The following is a 22834-nucleotide window of genomic DNA, read 5'->3' as shown; positions in this document are numbered from 1 at the left end:
AAACTACTCTCCTGATTCTTTTGGGCGGGCGAGAACAATAAACAGAAGTACCACATGGTCAAGTGGTCCGAGATCTGTAAACCGAAGGACCAGGGAGGCTTGGGGGTTATTTCCTCTAAGCGAATGAATATCGCCCTCCTGTCCAAATGGCTTTGGCGGATCCAGACTGAGGAGGGTGGCCCGTGGCTTCAGATTATCCGTGGGAAGTACCTTCGCGGTCAACCGCTTGCGTTTGCGTCTAGGACTGGAGGTTCCCAATTCTGGCAATCGGTGATCCCTCTGTTCCCGGTCCTGCGCATTGGGACCTCCATCCAGATAGGCTCCGGTGATGCCACCCTATCTTGGCTGGACAGATGGGTGAGTTCCCGCCCCTTTGCAGATCGTTTTTTGCGCTTTTCTCTATCTCTGTACGCACATAGATCTCCGTGGCTGCAGCCGTAGTGAATCTAGGCGCGATTGCCTTCCGCCGCACCTTCGGGGCGGTTGAACTCGCGCAATGGGAGGAGTTACTTGAGTGTGTTGTCCTACACTCCCCCACTCTGGAGCCGGATGCGCTTTCTTGGCACCTCGAGCCAAGTGGTAGATTTTCGACTAGATCTCTTTACCACGCGATTGTTCCCACTCCTAGTCCAGCGGAGCTAGCGGTGCTTTGGGAAATCAAACTCCCCCTGAAGATCCGTATATTTTTATGGCAATGGGTTCGAGGACGCCTCCCCTCAAGCACTGAGGTCCGTAAGCGTAATGGACCTGGGGATGGTCTATGCCCCATTTGTCTGGTACCGGAAGATTGCAACCACATCTTCTTCCGGTGCCCGGCAGCTCAGTTCTTATGGAGTTGCTTCCGGGAGGTGGTTGGGGGCACGTGGTGCCATGACAACCTCCCAGATTTGTCCGGGGAGGTCTTTAGGCTCCCCGGGTCTAGGCACGCCCCTATTTGGGTCGCGCTAGGTACCCTTGACTGGTCCCTTTGGTGTACCCGCAATAAATTAGTCATCGAACGAGTGATTCCGTCTCGCGTGACTGATGTGATCTACAAAATGTGTGGCTTCTTGCAGCTCTAGAGACCGCTTAGTAAGCGGAGCGACCGCGGCGTCATCGACAACATCATGGCGGGTCTTCCTGCCTCGGCAGCGTCTTTTGCTCCGCCACCACCTCCTCCCCCCCCCCCCCCCCCCCCCCCGAGCCGGATTAGAGTCTCCTTTTAGCTTTATTTGGGGCTTGTCTTGCTGTGCCCCCAGCATGATTCTATGACTTATTGTACTTGACTTTGTGATTTTGGATGCTTGATGGTATGCTTTATAATATAAAGCGGGGGGAAAACCCTTTTTCTTTTTTCTTAAGGATATCCTTAATTAGTTGCTCCTTCCAAACAAGAGCTCCTGGAAGGAAAGTGGTCTCTTGCCAGCTGGAAATAATGAACTTGGGTCGCTCACGCCTCTTTGTCTCGCGCACCTCGTGGTCCATGAAGAGGTGTACTTATGACATTTGTTGCCAAAGGCTGACTAATTTCACGAGAGCTATATCTCCCTTCATGCGAAATGGAAATTGTTCTCGCTTCAGGAACAACGCGAGTGGGCCAGCCCATTAGCTTAGGACTCGCCTGACGTTTGTTCGTTGTAGTTTTTTCTTTGGCCATTTTGTTTCTTCACTGGTTTTCTTTGGTATAACTTTAATTTTCTTTTGTTTTTCACCGGTTTCTTCATTGCTTATACGGTTTATACACATTTTCCTTTTTTTTCTCTTTTTCCCTTTTTATGGTTTTCTTTGTTTATTTCTCAACTTTTTTGGCCTCTTTGTTTCTTTTCTTTTTTGCAATATTTATCATCACTTTTTTGTTTCCTTTTTCTCTTTAGTTTCATTTCATTTATTTATTTGGTTTTCTTTTGTTTTCCCCTCTACTTTTTACAGCACATGTCTACATTTTTTATTACACATTGTACATTTTAGTACACATCAAGAACATATTGTTTGTACATGTTTTACATTTTTCAAATACATGTTAAATATTTTCGTTTTGATTCTATTGTTTTCTTACATGCTATACATCTGTGATATACATCTATATTTCTTTCAATACATGTTTAACATTTTTCATATATATGAATAAAATATATATTTTAATATAATTTTGATGTCTATTTTTTATACACATCGTGCATTCTTCTTATTTAATAGATACATTTTTTTATAAATGTTAATGTTTTTAGATATGCATGTTTACCATTTTCCATATACATGATTAATTTTTTAAAACATATATTTTTGGATCTCTACTTTTTCCATACACATCCTACATATTTTGTACATGTCAGGAACAATTTTTAGGTACAAGTTTAAAATTTTGTGATTGCCTTTAGGGCCCTTGGTCTCGCACAAGCAAGACATAGGCGCGCCCACGCGAGATGGAAGCAGGTCTCGCCAGGGCTATATGTCGCCCGTACTGATTCCTAATAGCGGGCTAACCCACTTTGTAGCACGGGCGCTGCGTGTGGTGCCCATTGTTCTAGCTTGTAGTGATCGCTGTAGAATTCGCTCGCTCCAGGTCTTTTCTCAGTTCCTATTTTTCTTCGTTTCATTTTGTTTTCTCATAGCTTTTTTGTTTTTTGCCAGTTTTTGGTTTATTTCTTCTTCTTTATTCCCTGGTTCCCCCCCCCCCCCCTGGTTTTTTTGTTTTTCTTTTTTCTTCTTTAAACTTTTGTTTTCTTTTTTTCTTTCTGTGTTTTCCTTAATTTATTTTGTTTCTTCGCTTTTATTTTTTTTGTCTTTTTTCATTGTTTTTCCCAGTACTTTCTACTTTTTATCATCCATATTTGGAACCTGAAGCCAAAATGGAAAAGGATGGTAAACGACTACAAGCTGAAGACACATGTAAGAGGTCATGTGACGAGTACTTTGCCCGTGGCGCTTCTGAAGATATTGACCTGTTGCTTGAGTTTTTGCGACATCCTCTGTGAGCAGCTCGTGTCATCCACTGCTACTGTTTCACCATTTTTCAGCTAAAAGTTCACGCTCGATTTTGAGCTACTACCACTCTTGTTCAGAGCAAGTTGTGGGCATTTAAGCCCTAGTCTAACTACCAATTAGTACATGTGTTCTTCACATTATTGTTGTGTTTGTCGTGCTATGCCCAAATAGGAACCTGAACTTTTATTTGCATGGGGATACCTATCAATCCGAGCCACCACGATTTGATGAATCATTGCGAGCTATCTTACTGAACCCTGAGGTTTCAGAAAGAGGGGTCATGTAATGGTTACTAGGTAGACAGTCTCTAGTCAAAATACGAGAATGTCTTTTTTTTTGCGGGTGAAAATACTACTGTCTATTTCGAATTTCTGCTCTTATTGGATTTTCAAAGTGACAGAACAAGTAATGTAATCATCAAGGTTTATCAAGCTGGACAGAGTGCACAGACGATATGAAAAGGTATGCCTCAATTTTTTTTATTTTCCTTTGCACTTGCGCCATCCTAATTGGACACAGGTCCTAACTGTTTCTCTAATGACACTCTTGATACAAGATTAGATAATATTCTGCCGGTCGTCCACAATAGACACAAATATGATCCAGGCATTTAAATTCAAGCAACTAATATCAAGCAGTACAATTGATTTAGCTCCAAGGGAACGGTAAGCGCCGTTCAGGAACCGCCAAAACTCAAAGAAGGATCTGTTTGATTTAGGTCCAAGAGACCGGTAGTCATTGTTCGGGAACAAACAAGAATCAAAGATGGATCCATTAGAGTTAGCTTCAAAGCACCGATAACCGCCATTTAAGGAACCGTCAAGAACAACGATGGAGCCGATGGATTTAGGTCCAAGGAACCGCTAGTCGTTGTTCGAGAACTGACGAGAATTGAAGACAAATCTGTTAGAGTTAGGTCCAAAGCACCGGCAACCACCACTTATGGAACCTTCGAGAACAACAATTGAGGCAATGGATTCAGGTCCAAGGGATTGGTAGTCGTTGTTTGAGAACCGACAACAATTGAAGACGAATTCGTTAGCGTTAGCTCCAAAGCACCGATAACCGCCATTTATGGAACCGTCGAGAACAACGATGGAGCCGATGGATTTAGGTCCAAGGGGACGCTAGTCGTTGTTCGAGAACTAACGAGAATCGGAGACGGATCTGTTCGAGTTAGCTCCAAAGCACCAACAGCCGCCATTTAGGGAAGCATCGAGAACAACGACGAAGCCGATGGATTTAGGTCCAAGGGACCGGTAGTCGTTGTTCGGCAACCGACGAGAATCGAATACGGATTTGTTAGAGTTAGCTCCAAAGCACCGACAACCGTCATTTAGGGAATTGTCGAGAACGACGATGGAGCCGATGGATTTAGGTCCAAGGGGACCGGTAGTCGTTGTTCAGGAACTGACGAGAATCAAAGACGGATCCATTAGAGTTAGCTCCAAAGCACCGACAACCGTCATTTATGGAACCATCGAGAACAACGATGGAGCCGATGGATTTAGGTCCAAGGGATCGGTAGTCATTGTTCGCGATCTGACGAGAATCAAAAATGATTCCATTAGAGTTAGCTCCAAAGCACCGACAACCGTCATTTATGGAATTGTCGAGAACAACGTTGGTGCCGATGGATTTAGATCCAAGGAAAACTGGTAGTCGTTGTTCGGGAACTGACGAGAATCGAATACGGTTCCATTGAAGTTAGCTCCAAGGCACCGACAACCGTTATTTATCTGACTACAGTCTACAGCACACGAGCAATACATGGAAATATCATGAGAATACGCGCACAACAAGGAAGGATACATAGGTTCAACACGTCGTAGGTTCCTCGCAGGCATACACGCGGATCCTTCGTGACTAGCGGACCGAACCTGCGCCCGTCTCATCGACAGACTTACTTGAACAAGACCTCACACAAGAGGCTGATCTAACAAGCCTAGCTACAAAATCCTGATAAAAACTTGCCAATTTACTCTCGGTTGATGCATAAGTAGCAACAACTAATACTCAAGTGACAAAAAAAAACCGTTTTAAGAGACACTGTCTGGGTGCATGCTCGTTCGGCCCTACTAATAAGCTTCTCCCCCGAATGCACATTTGTATGTGGGCATACACGCGAATCATTTTCCCTAGCCTAGCCGCCGTCAATAGCCAGGCCACTAGGGAGGCGATCTCCTTCCACCGATCTCCACCGGCCGGCACGCTGGCCCCCTCTCCCTTAGGCCGCTGCTCTGGCGGCAAGAGGGGGGGGGGGGCGTTCCTTCGCTCTGTAGTTAGGTTTTGTATCTATAGATCGTGGTTTGCGTCGTTGGGATGGTGGGAGCGGTGTCCGGACGAATAAATCTGTCTTAGCTCCACTCCCACACCGGTGATGCCGTTCACGGCGGCGTCTCGGAGTTGATGGCATCGTGTCTCTGCCGACCTTTCATATCGGCAGCGTTAGGGTTCATGGATGGTGTTGGCGAGGCGGCGGCGGCGGCGACTCCATCAGGTGTGTCTCTCCTTCTGCTCTGTCCCCGTTGTTGTGGCGTTGTCTCCGACGTCATGGTGGAGCAGGGAGGTTTTGTCGTCCAGGAGTACGCGGAGGCAGTTGTCTACGCAAGTGACAGCTGGAAGATGGAGAATCTTGTGCTGGGTCTGTGGTTGAAGGTTGACAGTTCTGGTTTTCTCCTCCGACGTCATCGTCATGCGGGGGTGTCAGTTCTGAAGTTTGATGACGTGTCCGAGGACATGTTGCCCCAGTCTGATTCTTTCAACGGCTATGGTTTTGCTTCTGGCAAACCACTTTGGAGGTCCGTAAAGCTGCCGATCAGCAATGGAGCCGCGTCGAGCTTGGGTGAAGAGGTGATCTGTCTTTTTACCCTTTGGTGGCCGCTTCGGTGGTGTCGAAGAAGAGGGACATACGCTGGTATTTTGCATAGGACTTTTTTATCTTTTCAGTCTTGTATGGTTGATGCTTGCGTGCCTTGTAATTTGATTTTTATTTTATATAAATGAGACACGTATTACCATGGAAAAAAACTTCGGCCCTGACGAAAAAGTTGGAGCAGTTGACACGAGACGAAACGTGTTTGCCGCTGTTAGAGCAAGCCAGTCTGTGTGAGGCAGTTGGCTAGAAAACCACAAGCAGCAGCGACATCGAGAAACATTAACGTGTGCATCATGGGCATGCCCTCGCGCTCTCCACGTCAGATTAACTATGCGACAAAAGGTTCGCTTCGTCGAGGAGAAAGAGCGCCTGCTCGCGATGTCCACGTCGTCGACAAAAAAAGAAATGAGAAGCGATTCGTCGGATTAGGAACACGTTTTCATTGGCCAGCTGCCCCAGGTTTCTCCACGCGCAACCTCCTCCTCTGCTCCTTTCTCTTCCTCGGCGCCGCCGGATCTGCGGCAGCTCCTGCCGCACCGAGGGAGCACGGCGCCGCTGAGATGCGGGGCGATGCGCTGCCGCCTACCGCGCCCTTGGCCTTCTCTCATCCCCTGCCCCTCCCTCCTCTACGGCGACGGCGAGCTCTTCGAGTCGGGGGCCTCGCCGCTCGTCTTCCTGCCCTGCTCCTGATCCAGGGCGGCGGCATGAACCTCTCCCGCGTCGACGAGAATCTCCTCAGCTCCGTCTGCTGCGCGCGCTCCCTCGCCCTCCTCCCCCCGACCCCAGCCCCTTCCCGTGTCGAGGTACTGTGTTCCTCCCCTGGTTCCTCCCTTCCTCCCCGCCATCAACCCTTCGTCCTGTGTTGGATCCAACAATAGTGCTTGGTTGCTTATCATTGTGTCGTGCGCCTGTAGGTTCCAGCTCGAGCTGTTGTTGCGGCGACGACTGGATTTGATGTCACTGAAGTTCTAAAAATTACATGATGGCTTGCTTAATTTTCTTCATTAAGAGCAGAGAAGGAGAGGGAAGAGAAAGACAAAGATATTTAGCTTTCCTTCCAGTTATCATTGCATTACTTTTCTTTAGGGTTTTCGATCATTGGTTCTAAGAAATTAACCCCAAGAAAGGGTGCCTTCTGATGTCTATAAATCTAAGCTTTATCTGTTCTTGGGATCCGATGGAAGCTTGTGATTTAGGATTAATTAGATTATCTGATCACAAAAGTGGCTCCTTTCTTGGTTTGTTCTTGTCCCTGTAAGCTGAGCTTCTATCCATCCGTCCGTAATAGAAGAAGCTTATTTCCTTCCTAGGCTTGTAGTATCATCTCATGCTCCCTTGTGCTGTGAATTCGTAATGCAATGTATACAAATTGGAGGCAGCCTCCCTGCTTACAGTACTACTTACTACAGTTTTTTCATTAATTAATTGGCTTAACTTGTACTTGCGCCTGCGCTTTTCTGCTAGAATAATGGGCCTTTTGCACTAAATCCATCATTAACAATGCCATTTTTATAATGCTTGCATGCATCCCTACGAGCAGATTAACGTGTGCCTAAACAATAAAAAAAAGCCGAGATACACATCCTTCTTGCAAGCAGGAAGACATGAAGACGGTGACTTGATCCGCCCAGTCCAGGGGAGGAAAGCAACAGGGAAACCCCACCTTCTGCCACCAGTATGAGATAACGGCCATAGGACACACGATGCATCCTGGTGCGCTTAACCCACAGCCATCATTTGGTATGCCCAACAGAATTTCTTACTGCCACAACTTGTTGTTTCTAGCAGGATAACGTATTGTTTGTTGTTGTCTTCGTTACTATCCTTACAAAAGTCACTGGTCTAGGTTAATTTTGGCCATTCTTACTGCTGTTTGACTAATGGTTTTCTTATTATATTGTTGGTCGCAAAGCTATCTGGCTACAGATACGCTTTAACCTTTTTCCCCCATGTATTCAGACAGGATTTGACATGGATGATGTAGTAAGAATGTACATCCGATACACACTGAATGGAAAACAATTCAATCCTGATGTGGTTCTGGATCTCATACGTCTTAGGAAAGCATCAATGTTTGAAGATAATTAAGTTGCTGAAATTCTGAATCAGATATCAAGACGAATTGTTCGGGAAAAAGGTATTGTTATTCTTCTTCTGAACTGTTACTCTTAGAGAACACATAGTATTTCCTAACCATTCAAAAGACTCTGTTTTTTGTGAACGCTGCATGATAGCGTTCAAAATATTATGTCTTTCTTATTGTGAACTATTGATTTCCTTGTATTTGGTAGGAATGATAATTTAGTTTGATTCACAACTAAACTTGATGTGTAAGATTATGGTTGCACACTGCTAGAGCACTGGCCGCTGAGGATATTTTGTGTTTTATGATATTGCTGGTCCAATAGTTATGGACTTATCTGGGTTTAGAGAACAAGGTTTCAAGCCTAAGCTTGCTGTCCATACATTGTTCGGAAAAATCATGTACTTATCAGAGGCAAGCTGCTGGTGTCTGTTTTTATCGACTCTCAGTTGCAGCTGAGAATTTTCTTGACTCTAAAACAGAATTAAAATGTTTTAGATGTCATGATGTTGTATTATAATGTATTCAACTCCTTACTTCCCTCATTATAACTGAATATCTGTGAATTATCCAACTCAAAGAATTCTGTTCTCGGGACGATTTGCTTGTTGTCAAAGAAATTTTTGGATTTATAGAGTATGGCTAAATCTTTGTTGTGGATTATCATCACAAATTTTATACCACAACTGGTGCTTTCAATACTACTGCCGTAACCATTGTTTCTCATCATGTTTTCATCTGAGCAGTGGATGAGCTCGAGGAGGTGTTCTACGAGGAGGTCGGTGCTGCATTTTCCGACACATGGGTCCTGCCGTCTTGTGTCAGTTGGGTTTGATGCTTTTGATTTTGAATTATGTGAAGGAACTCAACCCCATAAAGTACATTCTGGCAAATATTTTGGAAGAAGTTGGTGATGCCACCTATTTCGATAAGCAGGTTTAGTGATCTACTATCCTAAATTCCTTGCTAAAAACATCATCTGAGAGGAATATTTAGCTTGGATTTCCTCTTGTCATGGTATCAACAACACATCCTTGCCTTTAGCACAGATATTTAACTGGTTAATATATATGCTTTGCTTACTTCATCAGCCTATGTTTGAACATTTTGTATAATATTTTTAACTGGTCAACATACTTGTAGATCTACAATTATTATGTTAGGTGTTAGACCCAATGAATAAGACCGATCCCCAGTAATTTGTTAATATCACCAAGTCAGAACCCATACAGGAGGTGGACTGCATACTGCAAGTGCCTCACATTGTTGTATGTACCTAATCCAAAGCAATCCTTTGATATCCTCCTATTTTCCTCTCTAAGATATGCAATATCCTACTAATTTTGTTGGTTTGTTAAGTTATCTTCTTGTACATAGGTCACAGCTGATCTAGAGACGATCTCCACAAAGAAAATATTGGGCCAGTTGACCTTCCACGGGCATGCATATCAGAATCAAATCAAAAGCCGGAAGCTTCAATCTTGCCTTATTCACATAGCTTTTCAAGATCAAATGAGGATTTGCCTGATGTGGCCCATAGCTAGATATTTGCACGTGATAGGTACTTCTTTTTGACTGCTCTAGCTATGTAATACACTATAACAATCTCTAGGATTTTATTTAGCCACCAGTGAAGCCTAGCAGGTAGGTGGGTCAACAGTGAACCTTTTCAATTGTCATTATACCATTGATATCCAAATCTTGGATGAGTTTTTCTTGATTGTTCGGTGACTAAGCGTATGTTGGTTAATATGAATTTCAATTGTACTCTGGATCAAGTGATTTTCTGATATGGTAGTTCATTTCTACAAAAATTAGCCCATTCTAATTGAAAAACAAAGCAGCATTTCTATAACACGTGGGTATAAACTGAAAATTGTATATAGTGACCTATGGAGTAAAAAAACACAAAATGCAAATAGATGAGAAATCTTAGCTTATTCCTTTTGGCCATTTCTATAACAAAAGCTCTTGGCTGGCCTAACAAAGGTGCTGGAATTTCAGAGCGACAGAAAAACTAATTTAATGTCTTCAGATAATTCTCATTTAGGGTAGTATAGTTGTAGCTTTTATGTTCAAAATTGTTGTTTATCGGCACATTTTCTTGAAGACATGTGCCTAGCGCTTCTTTGAATGTATTCCTGAGCCAAGAGCCGACATGGCGACGGAGCAAGATATCTCAAATATAAAGGTTGATCTTAATTTCTTGATATTGTCTATTTCATACTAATAATTGAGAATCATTCCCCAAATTAATTGCTATGTAGCCAACTCTTACTGAATCTATCCATGTCAGCTTATGTTCTCAAATCGGTCAAAAGGTCATTGTCTGGTCAGTTTTATCTATAATTAATTGTTTTGTTCAACCCAACAGTCTTCTCTACGTACATCTAACCACATTGGGAGTTCTTACATGTTTATAGTTGAATTAATCTTCATTCATACGGCAGGTGCATGAGGTACCATGCAAGCAAGCAGGGTGGCCCTGATCATGCTGTAGGGGCTGGGTATATTTCTATCTTTGTAAGACCTTTTAAGTCTGACTTAAGACACCAGGAAGTATGCCTCTACTTTTGGACGCTGCCATGTGCTATCCGTTACTTTTGAACCACCATCATCGTTCATGTAACCTCCAGAATACATTCTCTAAGTGTGTTGTTTTTGCATGGCTCCATCTTAAAGTTTCAGTTAAAAACTTGCGCATACCAGTCCTAATATACATGTACTTTAAGTGTGATGGAATAAACAAGAAAGTGGAAGGGGCGCGCTCCTACCTTGCACCGCCACAACTTACTCTCAGAAGGCCCGCAATGGCGGCCCCAACCACTAGCGTCGTACATAGTGAACGATCGGACGGATCCATGCGAGTTCCGATCAGTGTTTTTTTTTTGAGACAACGATCAGTGTTTTGTTGTTCGGATGAGCGTGCGCTACTTCGAGGGAATGGGCTGGGCCGGGAGTGGAGCAGGCGTACATGGATCTTTCGCAAAAAAAAAAAAGAGCAGGCGTACATGGATGATCTGGAGTTCTCTCGACCGCTGGAGTTCGTCGTACTCGAGATTTTAAATAAAAAAGTGCCGAGACAAACAAGACTATGAAGATAATCAAAAAAATCATTAGGATTCAAATCCTCCAATATTCTTATAAAAATCCTATAAATCAAAGAAGCCCTAAATATAAGTTCCTCCTCTTTTTAACAAGACAATGTAAGCAGGGGCGGACCCAGGAAAAAAATTAAGAGGGGGCAATAATGTATGGCCATATTCGAATTAACAAAGCAGCCATCCATATAAATTGAAACCTAGGCACAATCACTTCATTCTCCATGAGATGACCAAATTCATGAAAGAAAAAGAAACTATCAATTTGAAACAAAATGAGTTACATCGGTATGTCAATATCTTGTTCTGAAGTTGCATAAGAGAACATTGGTGCATTGCCTAACAATCTAACCAACAACCTGGAAGGAAAAAAAATCCTTAACAAACGAAGGGAGAATGAAAATATTGAAGAATGCCTTTATACAAGCGAAAAAGAGCGTTTAGCACATTGCCTTTTACTTTGTCCCACGGTGATTTTTCACCTCTTGAGAACATTTGATTATCACTTCATTGGGGGAAAAAAATTAGCAATCCCTTTTCTACAAATCAAATACGACTATGGTTCATACCAATCGACACTAAAATGTTGATTGATCGTCGCGATTGTCTTTTGCTTAAAATTTTTAGGACAAGGCAGATTTCCTCATGCCGATTGGTACTGTAATATGCAATCATCTTGCTCCGAACTAGTAAGAATAGATGATCCGAATGAAATTTTGAGTATCTCGGTCTAGACAAAGTTTGGTACTAATATTTAAATCTTACGAGAAAATTGTTTGAACCAATCTAGTCATCTAAATCAGTAAATTATACAGTACACATAAATTGGTGATACTATTATGGTTTGTATACACAGGAATTGCAAACGAACAATTTTTTTAAAAAGGAAGAACCCTAATGATCTACTATATGTCTTACTTGATGTCAATGAGAACGCTGAAATTGCAGAATTGGTGATGAGGCTGTGTTGCGAAGGCAGCGTGCAAGCGCGAGAGACAGGCGACGGAAAGTCGCTCATTGCCGGCAGCGAGCGGCGGGATTGGGGTGGCTGCACGGCTGCCGTATCGTGTGTTCCCTACTTTTTGAGTGTGCGTGGATGTGCATCAGGGGTGTAGGGCCGCACTGATCCATAACGTAGCTTGTTTCTTTGTGGTGGGCTTCTACAGATTTAGAATACATGGGCTTTTGAAAATAAACAATAAATTGGACTGAGTGGGGGCAAAGTAATGGGCCGAGTGGGGGCACACGTAGCTTGGCATGATCAGTCGAGGCCTACGAGGAAAAATTGAATGGGGGCAGCTGCCCCCACAACCTTCAACGTGCGTCCACCTTATGCAAGCGATATTTGAAAGCATTGACTCTTAGCTGGATATACTAGAACATATATTGAACATTGCATCAACAATACCGGGTAATGAACGCCTGTCCACCGAGCTCACTTTTTGACCCGAATTGGTATTTCAAGTACCAAAATCTTCATCTACAACGTGTCAGAGACATTATACGCTGGTCAATGAGAGCCTGCTTAAAGTTGAAGTACATAAAATAGATAAGAAGTAACCATTCTCTAGATAATGGCAGCAATCACTCTACCCACCTCTGTAGGCATCAACACATGCATTGATGCATCTCTATAAATTGCGGAGTATGTGCTATATCAGATAACCTAGAGATTCTATCGTAGGTTTCAGTTTCTAGCGATGCATACCTTGCGATGTAATTCAACTTGACGAGCGTATCTATAGATCACACTTGCTTACTATGCTGGCATGGCCCCAATTTTAATCTCTATGAACATGTTAGATCTAGCTAGCCATGTATAGGATTGGGATGCAACAGGGATCTAAGGCACACAAGAGCCGATTCATAACATGTTCAAGCGCTAATGAGGATTTGTACTAGCCGGGAAGATGGTGCTTCAACCCCAGCCGAAACCTCCAATCTACGTTTCACCATTCCTAATCAAACAGTTGGGCACTTGAGCATGCCACACGCACCCATCCCCAGTCGACCAACACATAGGCCGCTATTGAATTCATGCTTCAGCCAACTCATTCAAAAGTCCGAACTGATGGAGGGAGGCGAGCAATATATTTCAACACCCCCCTCACGTCTAGTCTATTTTAGTCCTTAGACGTGGGATCGATGTAGGCCGCAGAATCGTTTATTTAATACGGCATTGGTAGGGTCTTGAACTCAAGACCTCTTGACTCGGATACCATATTGAATTCATGTTTCAGCCAAACTCATCCAAAAGTCTGAACTGATGGAGGGAGGCGGGCAATATATTTCAACAGCCGCCACTGCGACGCCACCCGCCCATCCACGCTACAACGCCTATGCGCTTCCACATCAGTGCAACTAGTTTCGTAGTTAGGCCAGAAACTTAGGAGACCATTGAAAGACATTGTGGTCCTATCAATTGAATAAGTTTGTTGGTTTCTTATGTTTTTATATATGGTTCTTTTGTTCATTGTGTTTTATATAGCTTACCACTCATGACAAGTGGTATTTTTTATATATGGTTCAAGGAGTCTTTAGATCCAGCGGACGTTTGCTTTAATATTAGCCTCTACACCATTTTTTGGGTGTCCATTTTGGTAATATTAGTTTTAGTTTTCTAGGTTTATGTATCCACTTTCACTTCCACATAAAAAACTGAAAAAATGCATCACTCCCTTCCATCTGTTATCATCCCTAGCCTCAAGAAAATATTGGAGTGCTAACTAGTGTATCAGGTCATACTAACTTAGTGACTAACTTTGTCGAACAGAAATGACACTCATAGTAGAATCAAGGGAATAGTTAATCGATCTTTGGATCATGTTTATTATTTTAGTTGTAGTTTGAGCCATATTTGTCTCAATGCTAGCACTTTGCACTAGTAGAATACCCATAATATCGCGTCTTCTACCCTTCGTCCGGGTTTATTAGGCTCCTTCTTATATTGGATAAGGTTTGAACATAAATGTAACTAATATAATGTAAATTATATGTCAAAGTTTATACACTAGTAGAAAAAAGGCCTTTAGTCCCAGTTCATAAGGGCCTTTAGTCCCGGTTCTGGAACCGGGACTAAAGGGTCATTACTAAAGCCTCCCCCTTTAGTCCCGGTTCTTATACTCACCAGGACTAAAGTCCTCCACGTGGCCGCTGCCTGGAGGTCCACCTTTAGTCCCGGTTGGTAACACCAACCGGTACTAAAGGAAATTTTATGATTTTTTTTGAATTTTTTTATTTTCAAATTTCTGAATTATTTTAACCTCTAATCTCCCCTCATCACTGCTCAATTTAATCTCTAATCTCTAATCACCCCTCATCATTCCAAATCATCTAACTTCCCGGACGGTCACCCATCCTCTCACTACTCCAGCCTGAGCACGCTTAACTTTCGAGTTCTATTCTCCCTCGTTTCCAAGTCTGCACTTTTGTTTTCCTGACAATAGTAAGATGTCAATCCTATCAACCCTCAGGAATTTAGCTTGAGCATGAAGTCACACATTTCACTGTTTGAGTTTGAAACTATTGTTCTAAAAAACAATAATTATTTAGTAACACTAATATTTCTTGAATAAGTAGTTTGACCACAGTTTGACCATAGTTTGACCCCAGTTTGACCAGTGACCAAAATTCAAAAAAACTAAAATAATTATTTAGTAGCACTAATATTTCTTGAATAAGTAGTTTGACCATTGTTTGACCACAGTTTGACCAGATTTGACCAAAATTCAAAAAACTGAAATAATTATTTAGTAACACTAATATTCATGACTAATTATTTAGTAACACTAATACTTCTTGAATAAGTAGTTTGACCATAGTTTGACTAGATTTAACAAAAATTCAAAAAAACTAAAATTTGAGCATAACTTTTTTTCCTTTTAGAATTTGAGAATTCTAAAAATTTGCAAACAGGCCATATGCTGTCAAAATCGGATGCGAATTTTCATGCTGAACATTTTGATATATTATACGTTTTTTTTCTGACATCGTATGCAAAAGTTATAGCCGTTTTACATTTTTCCTGCACTTTTTGCAAAACATGTCCAAATTTAAGTTTTGAAGTTTTCCTAACTAGTAGATGTGGTAACATAACTACATCTCGAAGGATTTTAACTTTTGAAGTTTTTATCATCTTCTTTTGCTTTTTACAAAACTGAAAAGGCGATACACCGGGGGGGGGGTAGGATTTGAAAATTGCACCATTAGTACTGGTTCGTGGCACGAACCGGTACTAAAGGTCTCAACCTTATTAGTACCGGTTCGTGGCACAAACCGGTACTAAAGATTAAACCTTTGTATCGGTTCGTGGCACCAACCGGGACTAAAGGTCCATTTGAACCGGGAGTAATGCATGTACGGTGCCCTCGCCGCTCGAACCGGGACTAATGCTCACATTAGTCCCGGTTCGTAACGCAACCGGGATTAATGCTCTTTTCTGGCCGAACGAAAGCCCTGTTTTCTACTAGTGATACAGGGTGAAACCTATTTCAAATACAAATCCAATAATATACTTTTTGCAACATACACTTCATACTTAGTTAGTCATATAGATAGTCGAAGCTTGAGCCAAAACACAAGCCGCCCAATAAACCAGAATTGAGGAAGTAGTTCACAATAACAAAACACATGCTTCATTGACTTTTTTAGCATTTGCGAGGCACCATGCCAGCCCATTTGTCATTGATCTTAGTCCACATCTATTGAGTTTGTAATTCATGTCCTACCCTTCATTTGTTTATTTTACCCTTTAATTCATGAAACTCCAAATTGTACTCCATTTCAGCAAATCAAGTCAGTCAATGAAGTTTGCAATATTTTCTTAATACGCGGAAATGTTCCGTTTAGGAAATGAGAAATTATGTACACTCGTATCTAATTAATCTATCTGTTTTGCTTCCTAATAATTCTGCCACAGAGTGTTCCATTTTCAATGCAAATAAGGTGCACTAGCCCCGTAGTAAAGGCATTTGTGCACCACGTGTACCCATATAGGACATCTCACCCTTCTTAATACATTTCCAATTGTTTGAACACAACACATTCAAAGACACTCACATACGCGCACATACACTCACCCCTACCCCTATGAGCACCTCCGAGAGACTAGGACGACAAATACTTGAGATTGACGAATCACCATATGCACATTGTAGTCGACGGGAACATCTTCTTCCACTGAACGAAGATCACTAGAAAGTTTGAAATAAATCCAGGAAAATGCGAGCACCAATGCCAAGTCCAGGACTTGAACCCTGGTGGTATGGCTCCACCATAAGGAACCTAACTATTTGAGCTAGGCTCAGTTCACACCATTCTTAATACATTGGGATATAAGCTCAGGATGCATTTCTAGGCATATATTTCATTTACTTACTCTATTTCAAAATAGGGCATACTAGTATTTTTCATAGTCAATCTTGTAAAGTTTGATTAAATTTATTAAAAAAACATCAACATCTACATTAAAAAATATAATGTAAAAATATATTTCATGATGGATTTATTGTGGATGATTTGGTGCTATGGATGGTGATTTTTTCCATCAACCTTGGTTAAATATTGGAAGTTAGAATTTGCACGAAATTAGTATGCACTATTGTTTGAAATAGAGCGAGTATAGTTTTGGTATGATCCCTCATCTTTGTGTGTTCTTTATTACAAGCAGATGATAGGTCCTCTTGAATGGCCATATATTCCAATTGATGCCACCACTCATTCTCTCCAATGTTCTCGACCTTTATCAACAAGAACCATGTCGATCACTCTACCTCTATTGCTTTAGAAATTCTCCCATACCGCATCCTCTCTTCCTCCTAAAAACCAACAATAACATGTGCTAGTTCCACCACCTTGGAGTATCATTCCTTCTTCTTTCTTCTATGTAGTTGTTAGATCCGTCGCCGGATTAAGAGGTTTTGGTATCTTTGTTGTTCCGTTCTTGCGGATGCAACTTTTGGAACTGGGAGAACCTATGTCATCTATGGAGCCATAATTTCATTCCATCCATGCCAGTAGAATCATGGTCTACACACAAACATTTCCTGGTCTTGAGCCAATCTAAACAAATAATCATATTCCTACTCGCCATTGCCAACCTTCCCACTTTGTTCTTCTATTTTAATGTATTGATTATATTATATGTTATAAAATCCATTAATTGTAATGTCATGTACTCCTTTACTAAGGCAAATCTACCATTTTCTGGTAGGATCAGCTAGACTCGACAAATATACAATAACATTATGTTGTGCTAGAGCCATCTATGTGTTAGTTGTAATTTAACCATGAGATAACTAATAATTGTCATCATTTCCTTAGAGCCAACCCATCACACACAAGTGCCCCGAAACTTTTCTTCATGGTACCTCTTTGGTCTTTCACCTCTTCATTCCAATGCTACATTTTTCTTGCATTTCCTGCATGTCTCCTTCATCCCTGGTTCTAGGTTCATTCCTTTAGAGCAACAAATGTTCTTCCTGCTTCCGTGTGATCTCTTCCTATGTACTTTCCCCTATCTCTCCTCTCCTTTGCATATGGGCAAACAAGACTAAAACATATCCATACTACTCTCTACAATCTTTTAAGAACAATATGGTCCTCTCCCAAGTCCCATTTGCACCGAAAAAACCAACCTCTCAAGTCTCAGCACAATTTGTAGGGAATGAAGACTATTCTATCATGTTGCTTAAATTGCCTTCGCAAAAGGACATTAGATTTGACTATTGTAATTAGGTGACTCATTAACTCTTACTTTGCAAGTAGGCAAGCCAATTCAAAAAGATGCTCTTCGCGACAGATTCAAGCTGAGATTTTGTCCTGGGCCATCCCATTGAAAGAGGCTGATGCCCACACGGTATTTCTTTGCTATAATTCCATTTTGCCCCACATTCAATATTTTTTCCCAACAACCCATTTAATTACTACCTTATCAACAAAAATCAAAAAGTTCTTGGTGGTCGCGATGATATAAGGGTAGCTTCTCTCTAGGAGCCAAAAAATCATGTCCCTACTTTATAGGATTATGCTAATCGTATTTCCTTCAATAAAACTTCATAAGGACAAGCACCCAAATTTCAGAAGAATAAATAAAAGTGGTACTAGTTAGGAAGCTTCCTGCTCATGGCCACAATAAATATTTAATAGCCTCATTTAGTGCACCTTCAAAAGAAAACTAAAATAAATAGTGGAATAATACATCTGCTTCTAGACAATGTTATAAAAGATGGATATGGTAGTATAGATCAAACATTATGGTACCACTAACTATAATCCTTACAAAGCAGAAGAGAGGAAAGAAGAGAGACAAAGAAAGTCGATTGCCACAGTCTGATCTAGCCCTCGAATGAGAGCAAAATTACAACTCATGGGGGGATTGAGAGACATGAGGGAAGGCTCGCTGGTGTCTTGGTCATCAATACCCTCTCATTTGTCGTTCTTGTTAACATGTAGAGAACTCTGATAAGTTATTGTTTTAAGCTCGGGTACCTCCGTTCTTGCTCATGGAACATACTTTTGGGTTTCCTGTTAAAGGAAGTTGTTATATTAGGACCCCGTTTAGGTTGAGATCCATGTCACAGCTGACCCTCGCACAAGCACAATATCTGCCACCCGGCTAGGCCGTCCCGCGCCTGCCAGCTAGCGAGCGATGGAGGGAATGAAGGAAATATGCCCTAGAGGCAATAATGAAGTTATTATTTATTTTCTTATATCATGATAAATATTTATTATTCATGCTAGAATTGTATTAACCGCAAAATTAGTACATGTGTGAATACATAGACAAACAGACACTACTAGGAAATAGCTTATAGATAGACGCTTACTAGTATCGCGTTATTTTGACCCACTCTATTGCTAATTATTAGTAGCGTGTTGTATTGACCCCTCGCTACTAGTAAATATTACAGATAGCCACATGACAAAAAAACACGCTATTAGTAAATATCTCTCAGCGATAGAGCATAGCAGTAGCATGGATTATAAAATCTGCGCTACTGCTAAGTGAATAGCTATAGTGCACGTGACACACCCCACCCTACTACACATCCACTGCTGCACCCCAACCCACCCGATCCACTCCCACCGCACCAAACTCTCTCTCTCTCTCTCGTGTGCATCCCTCAAAAAAAACACTCTCTCGTGAACCTCACCCCCACCCTCGGTCCAGTTCCTCTCCCCCACTATCTCCGCGCCGCCGCCGCCACCCACGTCGGCCGGTTCCGGTGATCTCCGGCCGCGCGCAACATGCCCCCAAGCTCCGCCCCTCTCTCCCCCCTTCCAGATCCGTGCCTCAAGGGATGCACCCTTGCCCGCCGCTAGCGTTTCGGGCGCCTCTCGTGTTCTTGCCAGAATCCACCACAATCGGCGATGGCGAGGCCGGAGCTTGCGGGATCCGTCTGCGGTGTTGCCCAGGTAGGCCCTTCCCCTCCTTCCTTGCTTGGGTCCACCCTTTCCTCCTCACCTCACCTTCTCCTCCTATCCGTCCCTTTGCTGCAGGTCACCATGGTGCAGAGACGACAATGATGGCAAGAGGGCACAGACCTTGCCCTGATCGAGGAGGAGGAGGGGCGCACCTAGATGCCAGCCCTGCTCTGCTCGATGAGGAGGGGTGGGAGGGGTCTACTCCTAGGGCGACCAAGAGGTCCTGCTCGAGCTCAAGCATGGCCATGATGACCCACCACGGCAGGTCTGTTATCCCGCAACTGTGCTGTTGGAGCACTGCACTCATGATGGAATGATGCAGAGTTTTATGTAGTTTTTGCTATCTTAGCTCTGATGGTAACATCATATCAGTTAGGAGTAGTGTTTAGGAACAATTAGAATATGCTATGGTCGTCTAATAGAGAGATAGATTCAAGGGACTTCCCAGTTTGGACAATGAAATGTGTTCACAAATAACATCCACGTTGGTTTGTACTAGGTCCTAATGGTGATGCGACGGATTTTAGTACGTTGGTTGAGGCCCAAGTTGATTTGTGCTAGTTCTAGGATGTTTATTTATGAAAAAGTATATGTCTGATAGACGTGATTAATTACTGTGTAGAAAGTACCAATGTTTCTTGTTCAGCGCACTGTTTATCTGCTTCCCTACTGTTAGTGTCGAGCAACAGTTTCATCTTTATTTTACATTCATACTCATGCGTGTTCTGTTCATGTGCATATGCTTAATTATTTTGTGGTGACTGACAGGGAGTACACCTTTGGTTACCAATTACTGCACAATCGTCCCACATTTGTTTTGCTTAATGTTCATTGCCCAACAGGCTACAACGCCCACACGCTGAGCCTTATTTTGCCTACAATTTACTGCTGCGGTGCTGCAGGAACCAAGCTAAGCTCCAGTAGAACCTCATGTACCTAATGTACATGTAGTTAACAGAACACTAAAAGAGGGTCTTGGGGTTTTGTTGCCAAATTTGAATGTCTTATCTCCAAAGAGTCCCGTCTGTTAATGATTTGTTTCTTATTGTAGGCCCTAGGCATTACAGATATGCATATAAAGTATGTCATTCTAGATGTGCTCCGAGCATTACACAGTTGCATATAATCTTGTGTTTTATTTCTTGTATTTACATTTTTATAAGTTGTACAGACAAAAGATAGCATGCGTTCCCTCAAAGTGAGTAAATATGTACTGATTATTAGTGAAGTTAACCGAGAGCCTGTGACATACAGGAAACAGGCATTGGTTGATTGGTCGATGCGCCATGGCCGTGGGTTGTCCTAGTGCATGCGTTTGCTGAAGGTGGTGATGCATATGCCTGAAGGTGGTGAGCAGAGCAACTTCTGCTGTAAGAATTTTCTGAGGATGCTTTTGAGTGTAGAATAACAAAAAATATGTACGGAGTAATTATTTTAGCATTACTAGAACTGTTAATTCGCACTCCCTCTACAGGGAGTATTATTTATTTCTTTTGGAAGATGACCTCTAGTTCTAAGTGAGTGATTTTTCTGAATTTTTCGCCCATTCTGAAGATTGTGCACTAATGAATAAACAATGTGCTCCCTTTAAACATTGTAGAGTAATTAATATGCAGCCAGAGTCAAGTATGGTATCACAATCTTTAGTAAAGCATTTGAATTAAAGCAAGTAGATATTGATCTTTGTGATTGAAGTGTGTCTGTTTAATACCTCTAAACTCAACTATTTCTTTTAGAATTATGGTACTTCTTAGTGTAGCATTGTAGCTTTATTTTTACATGATCAGATTACCTTTGGTATATGCAGCATGCAGTCAAACTATGCTATATATCTACAGTAGTAAATGTATCATCTTAAGAGTGTACTGAAGCTATATTATTTCGTAGCTCAAATTTAGGCTTTCTCCATGGTTAATATAAGTTATGTAAAGCAATGTTTGCCTGGATGTGTAACTGTAAAGACATTCTTATTATATATTCAATGTACAGCGACGGTGCTGCTGCACTTGTGCTAGTCAGTGAAGCTAAGAACCTTGGCCTTCAAGTTCTTGCAAGAACCAAAGGGTATGCTGATGCTGCTCAGGTAAATCCTACATGCCTCGTCATTAATCATTGTTGGTGAAAAATATGTCATTTGAGAAATCTCAGCCCATTGTTCTTGTTAATGAAGACTTTTACCAATATTATCCTTTCCCGTGCCTCAAAACTATCAACCTGGCCCAAACAATGATCTTTTTCTTTAGGATTCATGGTTATTTTTTCTTGTTATTATGCATTACTGTTGATTCATGTGCATGTACTAAAAAGAAAGAAAATACCCTACTGGATTTGGATGTGGACGCCAACTAACAAGTTTTCACTTTCCAACGTGGGCGCAGGGGTGATCGACGTGGACTACTGCGGCCTGGTGGGCATCATGCTCTTCAACCACTCGGAGGCGGACTTCATCGTGAAGCCCGGCGACCGTGCCACACAGATGATCATCCAGGTCATTGCAACGCCGGAGGTCACCGAGGTGGAGGACCTCGACGCTACCGTCCGGCGGGAGGGAGTGCTGGGATCCACCGATGTTTGAGCTCCGAGCCTTGGTAGATACATCTAGAGAAGTGGTCTAATTGTTTGCATCTAATGTTAAATGGGATCTCGAGATCTCGAGTTGAGATGTTCAATGTTGTATCCATGAATGCTGCAAGTGCTAAGATGGTTCTGTGAACTTAGTTTATTTGCATTGGACGTGTCTTGATTTCCATCCATGAATACTGCATCCGACTTCAAAAAAAATCTAGTTAGTTAGTTGTAGCGTGGGGGGAAAATGTGGCGCTACTAGCACTTGGATAGTAGTAGCGTAGGTGTAAATGGGGCGCTACTAGTACTTAGTAGTAGCGTAGGTGTGGAATAGTGGTAGTGTGGGTAGCGCCGTGCTACTACTAACTTTTTTAGCTGTAACCTGGGGTAAAAAACGCGCTACTGCTAAAAGTTAGTTGTAGCGTCGTAGTAGTAGCGCGGATACCCACGCTACTGGTACGCAAAAAACCTACGCTACTAGTAGTGTTTTTTCTAGTAGTGAGAGTGTCATTAGTTTGCCTTTACTTGACTAGCTCGTTGAATCAATGATGATTATGTTTCCTAATCATAGACATGAGTTGTCATTTGATTAATGGGATTACATCATTAGAGAATGATGTGATTGACTTGACTCATCCGTTAGCTTACCATGATGATCGTTTAGTTTGTTGCTATTGCTTTCTCCATAACTATACATGTTCCTATGACTATGAGATCATGCAACTCTCGAATACCGGAGGAACACTTTGTGTGCTACCAAACGTCACAACGTAACTGGGTGATTATAAAGGTGCTCTACATGTGTCTTCGATGGTGTTT

The 22834-nt window shown here is 42.1% G+C and overlaps 2 long non-coding RNA genes across 4 annotated transcripts; both read left to right on the top strand.

The window, feature by feature from the left end:
- Window positions 1-6218: 6218 nt before the first annotated feature.
- LOC125521143 (uncharacterized) lies at window positions 6219-9647 on the top strand. 3 transcript variants are annotated; one of them, XR_007289069.2, is made up of 4 exons: window positions 6219-6645; window positions 6757-7979; window positions 8672-9193; window positions 9303-9647. It is a non-coding gene; the product is annotated as an uncharacterized LOC125521143 (long non-coding RNA). The 3 variants fall into 3 exon arrangements; XR_007289068.2 differs by having other exon boundaries at window positions 6222-6645; window positions 6757-7582; window positions 7802-7979; window positions 8672-9647; XR_007289067.2 differs by having other exon boundaries at window positions 6220-6645; window positions 8672-9647.
- Window positions 9648-19101: 9454 nt separating this feature from the next.
- Window positions 19102-22172, top strand: LOC125522010 (uncharacterized). Its single transcript, XR_015611945.1, has 5 exons — window positions 19102-19441; window positions 19526-19715; window positions 20705-20820; window positions 21440-21533; window positions 21829-22172. It is a non-coding gene; the product is annotated as an uncharacterized LOC125522010 (long non-coding RNA).
- Window positions 22173-22834: the final 662 nt, after the last annotated feature.

This window comes from Triticum urartu, chromosome 7A, assembly GCF_056163025.1.
Source record: "Triticum urartu cultivar PI428250 chromosome 7A, HENAU_Tu73, whole genome shotgun sequence".
NCBI lineage: Eukaryota > Viridiplantae > Streptophyta > Magnoliopsida > Poales > Poaceae > Triticum > Triticum urartu.
Note: the sequence above shows the minus strand (reverse complement) of the source record. Positions and strands in the feature narration are given on the sequence as shown.